At 38.1% G+C, this 15,266-nt stretch overlaps 1 protein-coding gene and 1 long non-coding RNA gene across 6 annotated transcripts in view; one reads left to right on the forward strand and one right to left on the reverse strand.

The window, feature by feature from the left end:
- Positions 1–15,266, forward strand: part of LOC132205162 (homeobox protein abdominal-B) — a 102,757-nt gene that overhangs the window by 68,106 nt on the left and 19,385 nt on the right. The window lies entirely within an intron of this gene.
- Positions 13,856–15,197, reverse strand: LOC132205421 (uncharacterized). Its single transcript, XR_009442701.1, has 3 exons — positions 15,077–15,197; positions 15,005–15,022; positions 13,856–14,014 (listed from the first exon to the last, which is right to left on the reverse strand). It is a non-coding gene; the product is annotated as an uncharacterized LOC132205421 (long non-coding RNA).

Here is a 15,266-nt window from a genome sequence, read left to right on the forward strand (position 1 = left end):
CGGTCTCGTAATTTAAAAAGCGGCCAACCTTCGCGACTTTCCAGTGGAATCCGTTTTTATTGGCTTTTCGCAATAGAAAGAGAGTAGAGCTGCCGTCTGCGCGTTTTATACATGAGAATAAAATACACGTCAGCACTTCAACTGCTGAAATGGCACGCAACTTAGTGTGATGCAAAAGAGAATTATGAAATTTATGTCACACACCCCACTTAATTTCAATTCTGTCCAAAAGTTTCATATAAAAGGAGATGCGGAAAAAAACCACTTCGCCCCTTTTCTGTGCAAGAAGATAAAAGCAGTCGTTAAGGCTGTTAAATTAAAATGTAACCCTTTCTGCGAGCACTTGAACTAATAACTCGTTGATGACACATTTACGGCCATTTTTCTTTTGTTATTAAAATCAGTGTCGTTTGAGAAAATCTCGTTTCTTTTGCGCCACGAGCTCTCTTATTTTCTCTCCGTTCAAACGAAACCAGTTTTGAGCTCCATTTTGGGCCTCGGCGGAGAAGTTTATTTCCATCCGACGCCGACAGAAGATTAGCCTCCTCTCAGCTGCATATTAAAAAAGAGAGGTCGCTGCATTTAGATCGATTCGAATCCAATATCCGGTGCATCGGATCCTTTTTTATACATCAGCTTTTCCAAATCCATCTGCCGGCTTATTAGATTGGCTGCTTTTTATGGTGTTTTCTCAGCAACGCCAAATGAGACGATCGTTATCAGCCATCAGGGATTACTTTGCATACTGATATGATGGCTGCGGCTCGGAATACATTACCCTGCGCGCCACTTGATCCAAATTCACAGCAGGGATCACTACTTGCTCACGTTCGTTTGCCCGCCTGGTGACAGCAAACGCAGAATATATTGCTTGCAGGGTTTATATTGAAAATTGAACTCGGAGGGATCAGAAATGGGGCAGCTAGACTATTGGCAAATATTTGCGCTTCGGCTCGAGCTGATATCTATGGAGTGTGCAAGGAAACGAAAACTAACGGCTCGTCACGACAGAGATAGGCTTTCTTGAGCCTTTCAACGGATGCTTTTCCACGTAAATCATTAGAGGAAAACCAATTGAAAAGTTTATATTTGAGATTTGATTAATAAAATATAAATACCAGAGTCGCGTTAGATTAAATATAACAAATTTCTCACCTTGCGGTATATTAGATTTAAATATACCATCCATTTTGGAAATTGATTTTGATATGGAAATTTATTTTAACAAATATTGTTTATTTCTAAAATTTAATTTTAAAATGTGGATGAGATTTGTGTTTTTATTCCAATTAAATTGCATTTATTTTTCATTCTCATTTTTCCATTTTTTTTTAGTTTTTAACAAACAAATTTTTCATAAATTTTAAAAAGAAATTCTTAGACAGACTTGGAATTGGCATTCTTGATTTCTGCCGGGATTCAAGTCTTAAACATTTTCCCCTCTGCTCGGACAATGAGCGAAAGACCATTTAAAACAGATCTTCCTGCTTTTCTGCGAGCAACAGTTTTAAAAAGTTTAATGGGTTCGAGACGCTAATTAAGTGTTCGTCAGAAGTGATTGATGGTCGTCGTAACACATCAATAAAAATTGAGGCAATAATGGCAGCTCTTTCACAAACACACACTCTCAGCAACATAATAATACATTAGTGTGTTTTGCCGCCACCGCCGAGAATTATTATTATTTTAAACGCCGTTTTATTAATCTATAAAGAGGCCTTTAACACTTCTGTTTAGTTGTGTTTTACAGCCATTTTTAATTTTAATGGCCGCCAATAATAAATGCGTGTAACTCACACTCAGAAACCCTTAAACTTTTTTATTATTTATACTTTGAGTAGCGTGGCGTGCGTTTGTTGCTATACCTGAAATCCAGATCTGCCTGCGTGTTAGTGCTCTATGGCTGTGCCACTGCCACTATTATTTTTTTGTTTTTGATGGTCCCGCGCGAGAGGCGACGAGACGCGCACGCAGAAAATATACTCAACAATATTTCGCTCCGCCGCCCACAAGAGCAATGATGATCATAATAAAAGGCCATCATCGCCACTAAATCTGTTTTTATTCGCGGCAGTTAACTCTTTTTATAATGGTTTTACGATTTGTTACCTTAGGTTAAGGTGTCTGTGCGAGAGTGTATATGGCTTTTTGAACGCTCACAAACTATACCACAGCGAAACAGCTGATGTGCCCACGTCATATAAAAAAATTCCAAAAAATTAATGAACGAGAAAGGAAGAATGAGTTCATTTTTACAAAAATAAAAAATAAATCGACCTCTCAATTAATAAAAGCCTATGATTAAGAAATTTTAATATATACTTCTTTCTATGCTTTAAAATTTATACTTTCAGCCGGACTAAATTAAGATTGTAAATAATTTAATTATATACCATAGAATCCTACCTTAATTCGAGGTCAGCAGGTGATTTTTTCCGTCATATAAATTATCAAAAGTAACATTTTATAACATCTGCCTGGCGGTCGGCTCTAAAATTATCTCCTAATTAAAAAAAGGAGTCTGAATTTTTATTTGCATACTTTTCGTCAGCCCTTTTCAGACGTTGAAAACATCAAGGAAAGAGCAGAGCCTCATCGAAAAGTTGCCATTCTGCCAGCGTCCGCGCTTTTTGCCCGTGACCTGCGTGCTAATTAAAATTTACAATCGGAATCTGGGTGGTCCTGGCGTTTATCCGACTTGAAGAGTGGACAGTGGGAGTGCTACACGTGATATAAAGGTGGAATTATTTATATTATGCTCCGTGAGATTTATAAAAATGGAGTCCGGCTACATCATTAGCTCTTTGATTCCCAAGCATTACATATACGTTTCTTTAATTCCTCTTTCAGTTTTGACAGCGGCTATATAGTAATATCACCAAGTTATACTGTGGAGCAGTAAATTCCGTGCATTTTTACAACTTGTAACTTAGTAATAGGCAATAAAATTTTGGCCTCAAGGAGTGACCTCAGAGAACGATTATGTACAAGAAAAAAAAACTCCAGTGCCCTGTCAACCACACTTTTGATCTTATCCAAGCGTGTATCACTTTCCATGAATTTAAAAAAAGAATCATTATTGGCAAAAAATTCCAAACGCAACTCTCAATTTTTTTTTTTAACAACCGTCTTTTGAATTTAAATTATGTATTAAGCCGATTTGAAGTCTGGCACGGCATGCATGATTATCATTATAATTATTACACTGTCGACGGGTGCTAAATGCGATGGCTATCGCACTCTCTCGCTTTATTTGCTTGTACTAACAGCAATTACGTGATGGCATTGTGTGTGCGCTGAGTGAATTTCTCACAGAGGCGCGCACCCGAAAGAGCAGCGGTCGTTAAATTTGATGTGCATTTAATTTCTTTTATCTGCACCGCAATCTGGCCTCAGGTGCTGGATCATCATTAAAACACGGAAGCCGAGTGTGGTGGGCGAATCTCGGGCCCAATTTGGGATGTGAATCGAACTTAGAACTCCGCGAGCATGGTGGATATATCGGAGCAAAATGGCGCGCGCTTCCGAGAGAGACGCGAGTGCGGCGCCGAGCCAACGACGGCCGCCATCACTACCCCGCAGATGGTCGCTCTAAATCGAGTCAGGAGCAATAAATTGTCATTAGAAAATTTATCGACAGCAACTTGCAAGGATAAAATAATTAAACGCGGTTGATTTATTTACTTGGAGAATTTATGAACTCTCGGAATTGCAATCGTCATTTATATAAAAATATTTTTTCCAGAGTAATTAAAATTCTCTATATCTTTCTAAGAATTTTATGGTTTGCAAAAATAATTGTCTGCGTTTTAAAGCAATTTTATTAATTCCGAAATGCCAAAAAGGGGACCGCGCGCATTTTTTGCAGCTTTTTTTATAATCCAAACGTCCACTCTGTGCGTGCACCGAGTGCTTAATTAAATTGTCCCTCGGCTGATAAATTTTTCCATCTAAACTCAGTTGGGAGTCGTAAATTAAACGCCATTTGTATGGAAGAGAAAAATAATAGCGCACCTTTGGAGCGTGTAATTACTCTCGGTGCGCTGCATGAAAATGAAAAGAGAGGAGGGAAGCTTTTTGCGGCGGCGGCCGGAAAGTGGTCGGTGCGGCACAAAAATGCTCTTTGCCACCCTCGGTCCCTCGCTCGGTGCTTTTTCGCTTCGGGAAATGATTTCGCACAGCGTGTGCTGCGAGTACATGTCGTTGATTCCGAAAGTCTATTTCAAGTTGTGTAATAACGCGCGCTCTTTTCTCTGCTCTCTCTCGGCTGCTGCGGTAATGGAGCGGGCGCGTTATATTTTTGATGGAGTTAAAGGGGAAAGAGGAAGTTTATGAAGCGGGCGAACAAAAACACAGACCAGAGCCAAAACAGCAGGAATGCCGCAACGAGAGAGAGAGCAGAAAACAACCAGCGACGAACCCCCGAAATGAAAAGCATTTTTCTCTCTGCCTGGCGAGGCATCAAAACTATTTTGATGAACAAAGTTTGCAGCGAGAGATTTCTTTCTTTCTCCGCCGCTCAACGATGAAAAACCGTCTTTAAAGTCTTAAAACTTTTCAGTTCGTTTGCATTTCCATTTTTTGAGCAGGAAATTAACTTTTCTTGTGGGAAAACTTTTGAAAGAATTCAAAATTATACCCAGAGTGACCCAGAGATAAAAATATTTAATAATTTAATTTTTTTTTTAGATTTTTAGGATTTCAAACAAAATGATATAACACAAAATTAATTATAATTATTTTCTAAAATATATTATTTATGTGTGTTGAGTTTTTTTTATGTATACAAAGATAAAATGTTTGTATACACCTATTTTTATATTTTCTCTCTCTTTACTTGACGACTTTTAGAATTCTTTTAGTTCTTTAAGCATTCAAAAGTATTTTATTTTAGCAACCTTCATCTGAGGTCAGCATGGAAATTTTCAACTGAAAAAATATTTTTTTTTAAGGAATCTGGTCTCATTTTCGGCGAATTTATACTTTGATCTAATCCCCAAATCACTCTTCATTTGTATGCAAATCTGGCCGAAGGACATTTTTTCATCCTTTTAGTTACATTAAAGTGAGGAGCCATCCACCTGAGAGAATCACCGTCGTATCTCATGATGGCCAAGCATAAAAACTCGTCGCTTTACGGTTCCCCTTCGCTCAGCTTGCTCGCGATATTACACTACTTTTAGGAGAATAATCTGGCGATTTGCATCTCGCAGAGAAAAACAACTTTCCTGCCCGGTCGGATCTGTTATTTTCATCTCCCCACACACGTGAAACGAGTTCCGTCGCCGAGAGCATGAGCAACAACTCTGATGGAATTAAAATGTCTGCCCGCTCGCCCTCGGCTGCATGTGCCTGGAGGAAATTGATTCGATAAAGAAAAGCATGCATGCCTGCGCTGCTGCTCCGGGCATTAGAGAAATAAGAGGCATACATACATTCTGCCAGTGCACTTAACACCATCACACGAGGCGTTGACATTTTCATCGACACACACGCCTCTATATTTTCAAATTTCAAAATTTCATGAAAAAATTTGATTTAAAAAAATCCATGGAATTACAACTTCTTATAATCTTGAGGAAAAATGAAATATATTGCCAGAGTAATTGTTGCAAATTACTAAATTTTATAAATTATTTGAAATCTTTTCAATCCAACAAGACCTTGTTTCTTTGTATTTCACATAGGAAAGTAATGTTGGAAGTCTAAGCAAAGATCAGCAAAATTGCCGCAGCAGAGCAAAGCGTGATGCGATTGAGTCGTGCGGGTTGCATATCCCAAAGCATTGCCACCTGCGAGCCCCTCTCGCCTCGCCGCTCGGATATTAGAGTCGGTTTGATAGCTGACGTGAGGCCATCGGCTCGGAGCAAATCTTTTCATTTGGCAGCTTAACGCCCCGTGCAGCAGTCCGTCTGAGAGTCGCCCACCCTCTTTATATTTAGAAGGGCGACGCCTTCGTTCGCAGCAGCCAAGTGCAAATATTATCGATTTATCTGCTGGTCTCTCTCTCGCTCACACCAAGTGAGACCAACCTTTCTTGTAAATGAATCCGCGCTGCTCGTTGGGTGTGGGCCAACTCGCCCTTCTCACCAACTGAACGCACGCGTCACGCAGAGGGGCTGCACGGTCATATGAAATTTTTCTTTTTTAGCCCCGAAGCTCAAACAACTGATTTATAAAAAAAATGTATATTTTTTTCTTGGATGGTAAAAACCTTTTGTAAGCTAAATTTTTGCAAAAAGATGAATTTTAAACAGTTTCCCCCCCCCCCCCCCCTGAAATTATCTGGTACTGATAAGAAGAACATGAATTTCTGACAGTCGAACGCTAACGTACAAGAATAGACCACTTGACAGCAAAGAACATGAATGAGAATTTATTAAATTGAAAAGAACTCATAATGATAAACAAATGATTATTTTTCTATTAATTATTCACACTCCAAATTTTTTGTATGATTATAAAGGGAAAAACGCTGGATGCTTTTGGATGTTTCTTCTATTGTATTATTATATGCTACTTTTTATAAGAGACTCCGTGCCTAGTGAAAGAACAACTTTTGATATCTAATTATTTTAGATATTAATAATGCCAAATAAATTTACTGAAACTGAAGATTACGCCGAAAATTATAGCATTGTGTAAGGCTCTCACCATTGTCTGTGTCTCTAAACTTGAGCTGGATAAATATAATAAAAAAATATTCAAATTCATGATCTATAACTAATCTGTTAACTAATGAAAATAATAAAAATTATCATTGTTAAACCGCATTAAATTTTAAAAGAAAATTATGGTAAAATAAAATTTTCATAAAAATGTAAAATTATTTCATTTGCTTTGTATATTATTGAGTTAAAAAATAATTAAGCTTGCAAAAAGAGAAAATATTTGTTAAAAGTAAAATTATAAACTTTTTAAGACAAGTACTTTTTTTACTTCTCGTTCTGTGTGAGTTCAAAATATTTAAAAAGAAATAAAAACTGGCCGATCACCACCCGCCTCTGCGTGCGCCCGTCTTGTTTGTCTAGAAATGGCGCTGGAAAATCAAAACACACTCTAGTCGAAGGAAAAGCAGTTGTGATGTGTTTGTTGGTTATTGCTGCATGCTTTTTGGTGCTCCAAAGGATGACGACGTTATGTGCTGTCTCGTAAAATTAACTTTTTACGAGTTTTTTATAGACGCCTGGTCCCATCGCAACTCACACAGGCTCCACCACACACCTCCGCCACTCGTACAGATTGTCATGTCTCGAGTGCAAATAAGGAATAATCACGTGCACCTCTCTTAATATCTAATCTCTATTCATGATTTTTTTTTGCCCAGACTCCCTCCGATTTTTTTCCTGCCTCTCACGCCGCCGCCAATCTCATTCCCAATTTATGGAGCGAGTCTGTTTCGGTGTGTTCGGCGCATAATCGTGGCTCGACCGTATAATGACTGCGCGCCAAGATGGTGAGGCGAAATTTCTCTCTCGAGTTTATTTCACCTCCCGGGAGAGTGTTTAAAATGCAAACTTTATTTTTCCAATTCAGGTTTTATGGATATTGAGACGCGAGAGCGAAAAAAAATTGTCATATGCCTCGCGAGGCCCCCCTTTTTTGGAAGTTTCACGCTGCCTGGAGATGCATGCGCGTCCAGCCGGTTGCCTAAATTCCCCCTTTTCTATGCGTGCAAACGTGGCAGATTTGAGATTTGGTATCGACTTGAAACAACTTGAATCTTTGATATAAATTGTAGATTCAATAAAACCTAAGAATGAAAATGGAAATATTTTCAAGTTGATTCAAAGATTTCAGCTAGTGAGGGAAATTTTAACTTCCACTTTACGAAAAAAAAATAATAATTGTGGTACCGTCTCCACTTTTTTTTTAATTAATCACATTAATAAAAACAATAAATAATATATAAGGTCTACAAATAATTATGAAAATAAGAAAAATCGAGAGAATGGCCCTACTTAATTATATTTATAGGTTTCTTATATTGATTGAAAGTAAATAAAACCTACCTTTTAAATTATAATAGTAGATGATGTATCGCGACCTGTGTCAGAAGCTTTCAGACGCCTCGAAGAATTTCGAAAGACTGACTCAACTTTTGTTGAAGAGCGCTGGTCCAGCAGCTGCGATTTCTCTGACGCGAACAATACTCATTTTTTTATTAGTATTTTCGTTACCAAATTTGGGTCATCCCGTCGATTAAGGTCATACGGGTTGGAAGCAGAAGGGTTGCAGCAGCGTCAGGTACAAAAAAAACATAACGCGCAGGAAACCACACCGCGCTGTAAACAAACTTTCTCCTCGTAAATCTCAACGCCCGTAGCCGACAAAAAACACGGTGAGGCGCTCCTGTTTCTTTTCACTCATTCTTTTAAAATTGTGACAAGTCGTAATATTTGTAATTTACGCTCTTAATTAAAAATTTAATGCAGGCTCGGTGTAAATTGTGCGATTAACGAGCCCCACCCTGCTCTTTGCCCACACACGCTGCGTTATTTTATGCAGCGAGTGTGAAAATCTGGAATTGATTTTTTTTCTCGCGAACGCACGTGTGTGTGTAAAGGGGGGTTTTGGGATATTTTGAATAAAAACGCAATTCGAATGCTGCGCCGCGTGCGCGAAATGATGGATGGACAGGATAAATAAATGGCCGCGGCAGCACGACGTGGTTGGAATTATTCAATAAAAAAAAAATCAGACTGCGCCTTTGGCAGTCATTTTGACGCCGTGGGAGCACAGTCATCTCACAGGAGGCTTTTGTTTGTTATTCCACCCCCGGCCTCATCATCAGATAAATATATATCTACGCGCGTAGAGCAACAGGAAAATTCCCTTTCTCACACCCCTGCCGCTCGCATTGTTTTTCTTGCGTGAGGGTGCAGGCCTTTCCCCAACGCAAAGCCACGAGAGAGAGAAAAAACGTGCATGGTCGCCTCGAATGGTGGAAAAAGAACAGGTCTGTTTCAAATACATCAGCAATGAGCTAGAAAAATATTTTTTTATAAAAACATCAATAACAAAACAAAAAACTTCTCCCCAGCGCGCACAGCTATTGCTCGACTGACATCAAATCTTTGTCGGACAGACGTCCTCATTGCTCGGTGGTTGCAGTTGCACGCCGGCGTGCAACTGAAATGCAATGCTTGGACGTCTTCACATGCAATTGATGGGACTTAAAGAAAAGTTGGTGGCGCGGGAGCTAACCTCTCCCACAGGTTGCGGGCAGGTTGTCCGATGATTGCAGGCCATCGGCAACCGCCGGACAATCACCAGAGGTCGCGCTAGGGCTCTCAAGTCATCAATCATCAACCACGTTTTGGTTGAGTCTTGTTTGGATCGGACTGCGGACATCATCAAGAATTTTTCCACCGAAAATCTCTAATTATCGAAGTAATCGCGTTTGCATCAAAACATTTAGTGTGCAATTTACGTTCCTAATGACACAACATACAAGGAGAAATATGCAGTTCATGGAATTTCAAATTAATCAAGGTAGATTTTGAAGATATTTATTCTCTTTATGTTCCATTACCATTTGTTGGCATTTTTTATAAGTTTTTTTTAATAATCCATCCCATCTAATAATTTCCTTGAAATCAAATTTCAGATAAATGGAAAAACGACATCCATGAGTTTGGGGCAACTAGCTGATATATAATGGTTGTGATTTCACCGTTAAATTAATTCCTAGTAATGCATAAAGGACCAACTAGTGTGTGATTTACAAACAATCATCGTGCGTTATGGACCAATAGTTAAAGTGATTTAATTGTGAATATTTGCAAATTTCACTGTTCATTTTTGTAAGTACAAGTTTTATCCATTAAATAATATTTGAACTTGAAATTTTGTGGACTTTAAGTTTTGCGACTACCCATTAATTAAGAAAAAAGCACAAAAAATAATTGAAAGATGAAAATGACGATTGGATGTCAGCCGATCGTCAGTCCGTTCAACGCGCACTGACAACCGGCCGACATCGGCCGTGTGAACAATTGAATGACCGCGCGTTGCAAGCGACCGATGTTCGGCGTTGCACGCTGGCCAATATCAAACGAACGTTAGTCGAGCAATGCTGTGCGCACTGGGTCGGGATTTTTTTTAAATCATGAAATTAAATTTAAAAAAAATACATATATTGATGAATGCTTATTGATTTTTTTATGTAAAAATTCAATAATTTCCATATCCACGCTGCACTTGCTTATAACATTTTATAAAGCTGAAAGAGAATTCCATTTTTTTTTTCAATAATCCTCCATTGGTTTTTTCTCACAAGAATAATATAGGAGATTCCTTGTCTGTCCCACGCTGAATAGAATAATCTGAAATGATAGGGCTTGAGCACGTTGATGGACACACTTTATGTCCACTCAGCTAGGATTTCAAAACAAGCTGATACCCTCAGAGCCGCGGGTGTATAGTTTTCTTTCCCAAAAGATTTCTTTCTTTCTCTCTCTGCGCTCCACATCATTCCGAGCGAGCCTTTACACTAAAACAAGGAAATCTCTCTCGCAACATCCTCCTCTCTTTTATTTTATAAAAAAATAATAATAAACGTCTCTGGGCCGGATTTGTTGTGCGGCGAGTGGCATTATTTATTTTTCGCTGCGCCGCCACTTATTCTTCTCTGCGGTTCCGATGGTTGTTTTGATGACGCACAATAAAAAGCAAATCGCGCGCATACTGCAAAATCGCCGCCCCATTGACTGCCGCTGAGTGAATTCTGGAGAGGAGAACGGAAAATACTCAGATCTTGTTTTTTGTGTGTGCTCCTCTGCATTTAGGATACTGGGATGCAGGTGCAAAAATTTAAAATTAATTTAAATTAAATGTTGGAATATATTTTGATTTATTTTAACTCACGATGAACAAGATTTATAATATTGTAATAGATCACTAAAATGCGAATGTTATTATGATTTTTTGCACTCTAGATTTTAATTTTGGATGATATTTGTGGCACTCATGCACTATCCAAAAGAAAGAAATAAATTATGTCTTCAATTAAATACATGCAGCCATAGAATTTTCAGCAAGTGGTTGAGTCTTATTGTCTGACTTTGTGAAGTTGTGAATAACTCATAGGTAAAATTTATTATTTTTAATGAAATGGCGGCTGCACTAAAAATTAAATTTATATTTGTTCAAAAATTTTGTACATAAACAGTATAATTAATTAAACAAACTATTTATTAATTCAATTTAATATTTATTTATTATTAAAAATAAAAAATATAAATGCTTATGTATATAAAACTAACAATAAATCACGTTTATATTTATACAAAAAATTTAAAATTGAAAAAAAAAATTTATTTAATTGTTTAAAAAATTTTAAATGAAAAAAAAGATCTTTGAAAATATGTGTAACGCGTTTTTGTTTGCTGCATACTACTTACAATTAGAACCAATACAGTATTTTTTTTCCTGAATCGTCACATGCAATTTGTTGATTTTTCCTTTTTATTTATCAATTTATTTAAATTGGCCAACATCACAATTTTTTTCTGGACGTTTACGATGAAGTCGAAATAAACAGCAGTAAGCAAATTCTTCAAAGCCGAGCATCAGACGCGCGTGCTGCCTCGCTCGACAAGCATGATTGCATTTGCATTCCGTACAAAGTGCAATGCTGCATTTGCTGAAACGATGACGTCACGCCCCACGAGACGAGTCCGCAGCCTTGGCGCTTGAAAGAGAACCGGTCTGTGCGCAGTGCATGCATATTCAAATGAATAGGCGCTCGCTGCACGCAAGTAACTAGAGAGTGCATTTGCGATATCGAGAGAGCCGATCGGCGCTCAAGACGGACGCACGTGCCAGGGTCGCGGACACGATGACACACAAATGGATAAAACGCTGATTAGCCGGTCTTTCAGCACCACGTGCGCGGCTGTAGCTTCATTATTTTGATGATAAAATTCGAGACGTTGTTTGTTGTGCTCAAACTTTCCAAAACTGTTCACTTGATGTGTACAAAATAAAAGTGTAGAAATTTTTAGATGAAAAATTTTGCAACAGCCAAGGTCAAACTTGGATCTAGTTGCAAAAAATAAAAAGCTTGAGCAAAAACCATTTTTTTAACGAAACATTATTATACGTACTTAAAAAAATATCAGTTTTAATTTAAAAAAAAAAAAAATAGTTTATATGCTTAATTATTTAAAATCAATATTCAGCTAAATTAAAAATTGGCACAGAATCTCTGAAATTATACTCATTTAATTATTTGTCTGAAATTTGCAAGTACCACGCCAACACCTTTTGTAATTTGGAAAATATTTCTGCATATATACCTGAAAATATTTCTGAAAATCTGTGCCACACAAAATTCGCGAATTCGCATGTGTTGCGTCCACTTGGCTCGTGGATTGATTTAACATTAATATTTTTATCCAACAATACATATAAAAGTGATGGAGAAGAAGAGGAGAGGAGCTGGGCAAGAACACCACCCAGCACCCCACCTGTCGCCCCCTGACTGCACTCCTCCCACCACCCTCGCGGTGCATGCGGCTTTTGCAATGTTCCCACTCCTTCTTGTGCAATTAAATATTGCATCCTAGACTCGCGGACGCGAAAATCCACCTCTTGCCGCAGCATGAAACAGTGATCCTGGTAGTGTGAAACTAGACGCGCTGCACCTCGCCTAGCTGCACTATATGCACTTTTTTGCAAGTGCACCCGAGTTTCGCGAACGATGACGCGCCAGCCGCTGACCTCACACACACCGGTGACGTCGCGTATAGGCGCGAAAATTCGAAATTGTGCTCTCTGGTGCCGCCTACCAGGCCGAGATCGATACACTCGGTGCGCCTCGGCACGGCAGGCGTCAATTCGCAATGCTGCCGATTGATATTTGCCAAAATTATTCGCAAATATACTTATTTTATGACGTTTTTAATTATTTACTGACAAATTTCAAATATTTAATTCATTTTTAATCTATTTTTATTTAATTTTTTTATAATTAAATTTTTGGTGCATAATAAGATTAAAATTTGGGTGGCGGGCTTGTTGTTTTCTTTCTTTTTTGGCAATTTTGGAAATGAGGCCCGCGAAAATTTTACGTTATTCGTAGCACATGTTGCATTCCCAGTATTTTTCACACCAGGCTTGGAGGCAGCGCTAGGAGGTGCGGGGTGCTGGGTTTGATTCCCCGCCGCACCCCTTCAGCAGCACCGCACCAGCGGATGGGTTGTCATGGCAACCCGTTCACGCTGCCACTGGAATGAAAAGGTGCTGCTCACGAGTGTGTCAAGCATCTTCAATACACGTTATTACTTACAGCGAGGGGAAATAAATTTTAAATTTGTAGCAAAATTTCAATGGACAAAATTTGCTTATATTTACTGAAAATAACTATCAAATTCTACTTCACGTAATTAAAATTATTTATTTTAAAATGTAAACGTTTAATTTTACTACTAAAAATACTTTTTGTTACTTAATTTTGCAATATGCTATCTTTTAATTTATTTATAACTTTAAATTAAGAATATATTCATTTTAATTGTTTTATTTCCTTTAGCGATGATTTCATTTTTGTTATCCTCTTAATTTGTAAATTTTAATGATGTATATTAATAAATAATGCATACGTTTTTTTGACTTTCCTAACTGGAGTCATACGATTAGAAAATCATTATCAAGTGATCCAGAAATTGTCTAAATTTATCACATTTATTGAGTCTAAAAATGATCAATTTTCATACTTGAGCATACATTTTTTTTTCTTCATTTTCATTTTAACTTTCTTTCGGACTTGAGCTCTTCTATAAGCTGCAGCTGGATTCTTAATCAAGTTTCATTGCAGCCGCCTTCTCTCCCTAAGAAATTACTCCACTATGTCAGTTTGGATTCCGGCCTAATTGGCCAGTAGCTCATTAAAGCAGACGTGCATCTCCGTGCAAGCAGCGGCACGAGCGCTGCATAATAAGCGCCTCGCCCAATTAAGGGCATGAGCGGCTCTCGATTTATGAGTTCTTCTCATCCGCGCCTCCGTGGCCTGCAATAATATAAAAATATAATTCTCGGCCAACTGCGAAAATGGCTGCTCGGTACGTCGGCCACGTAGGCAGCACGCAATAATCAACTTTGGAATTGTGGTCGGCCAACTTTTGCCGCCCTAATGCAACTCATGGCCTGCTGTTGCTGCGCGGCCATCCAATTTCTGCTCATTTCTTTGGCTTTAGTGATGCATGCACTTACTTTCTTCTTTCGTTTTATTGTTGTTAGTCGCCAGTCTCGCCCGCCACTTTAATATCGGGGGTGACAGATGACCAGCAAGATAAAAAAAAAAAAATAAGCAGAGAAAGAGGACAAAAAGTCCGTTCCATACACTGCGATTGAGGCAGACCAGGCTTAACAATCGTTTTATTATATATATTATGCCTCGATAATGAACAGCAGTCGATCTTTTGTTGTGAGGGGCAGCGTGAATAATTTCCACATTTGCCAGAAACTGTCTTGATGAAAGATGAAAGCCTCACATGCAATGATCATAAAAACTGCAATTTCTATTGAGAAATATGAAAGTATAGCAATGAGAGTAAAAACAGAAAAATATATAAAATTAAAAATTATGAATTAATTAAATACTCATAAAATTGATGCTGTAAAGCGATATAAATCTTATTAAAAATTAGGGGATGATTTAAATTATTATTTTTCATTCTGCTATTCCATAATTGTAAAATATTGCAGAATTCTCCCTTTTCAATTTGTAAAATTTTTATGCAGTAATTTTTTCATTTATTATGTAAAAATTAATCAGTTGGCATCAATTTACATTACATTTTCCAAGCACAAAATTAGAACTGGCGGTTTATACAAAAATGGCTGCTTATTTCTCATTTCACAAAAGTTCTCTTGAAATATGGACTCTGCGTGTATTTTAATATTTATGAGTCAGTTGGTTTTGTGTGCGAGTAAATAAATAAATAAACTGGCAGCGGAAAGCTGGCGTGTCTGAACGTCTGAAATGAATTTTCCACACCTCGTCACAGCAGAGAAGCTGAAAGCCAAAGGAGCATGCGAGTGCATACGCGCGAGAAACAAATCTCCATACGGAAAGATCACGATATGGATTCCCCGAGGGGCGATGCGTCGCTTCACACCTAAGCACTTGAGACGCAATCGTAAATTCTGAGGAAAAACTCGCAGCTATGACAGACAACCTATGTGGCCTTACGTGTGCGCCAAAAGACAAGACTATGCACTGAAAAGTCAAAGGGGGTCTCTCTTCTAATACTAATGCG

The sequence above is a fragment of the Neocloeon triangulifer genome, unplaced genomic scaffold, assembly GCF_031216515.1.
Source record: "Neocloeon triangulifer isolate White Clay Creek 2 clone unplaced genomic scaffold, ASM3121651v1 ptg000002l, whole genome shotgun sequence".
NCBI classification, from domain to species: Eukaryota; Metazoa; Arthropoda; class Insecta; order Ephemeroptera; family Baetidae; genus Neocloeon; species Neocloeon triangulifer.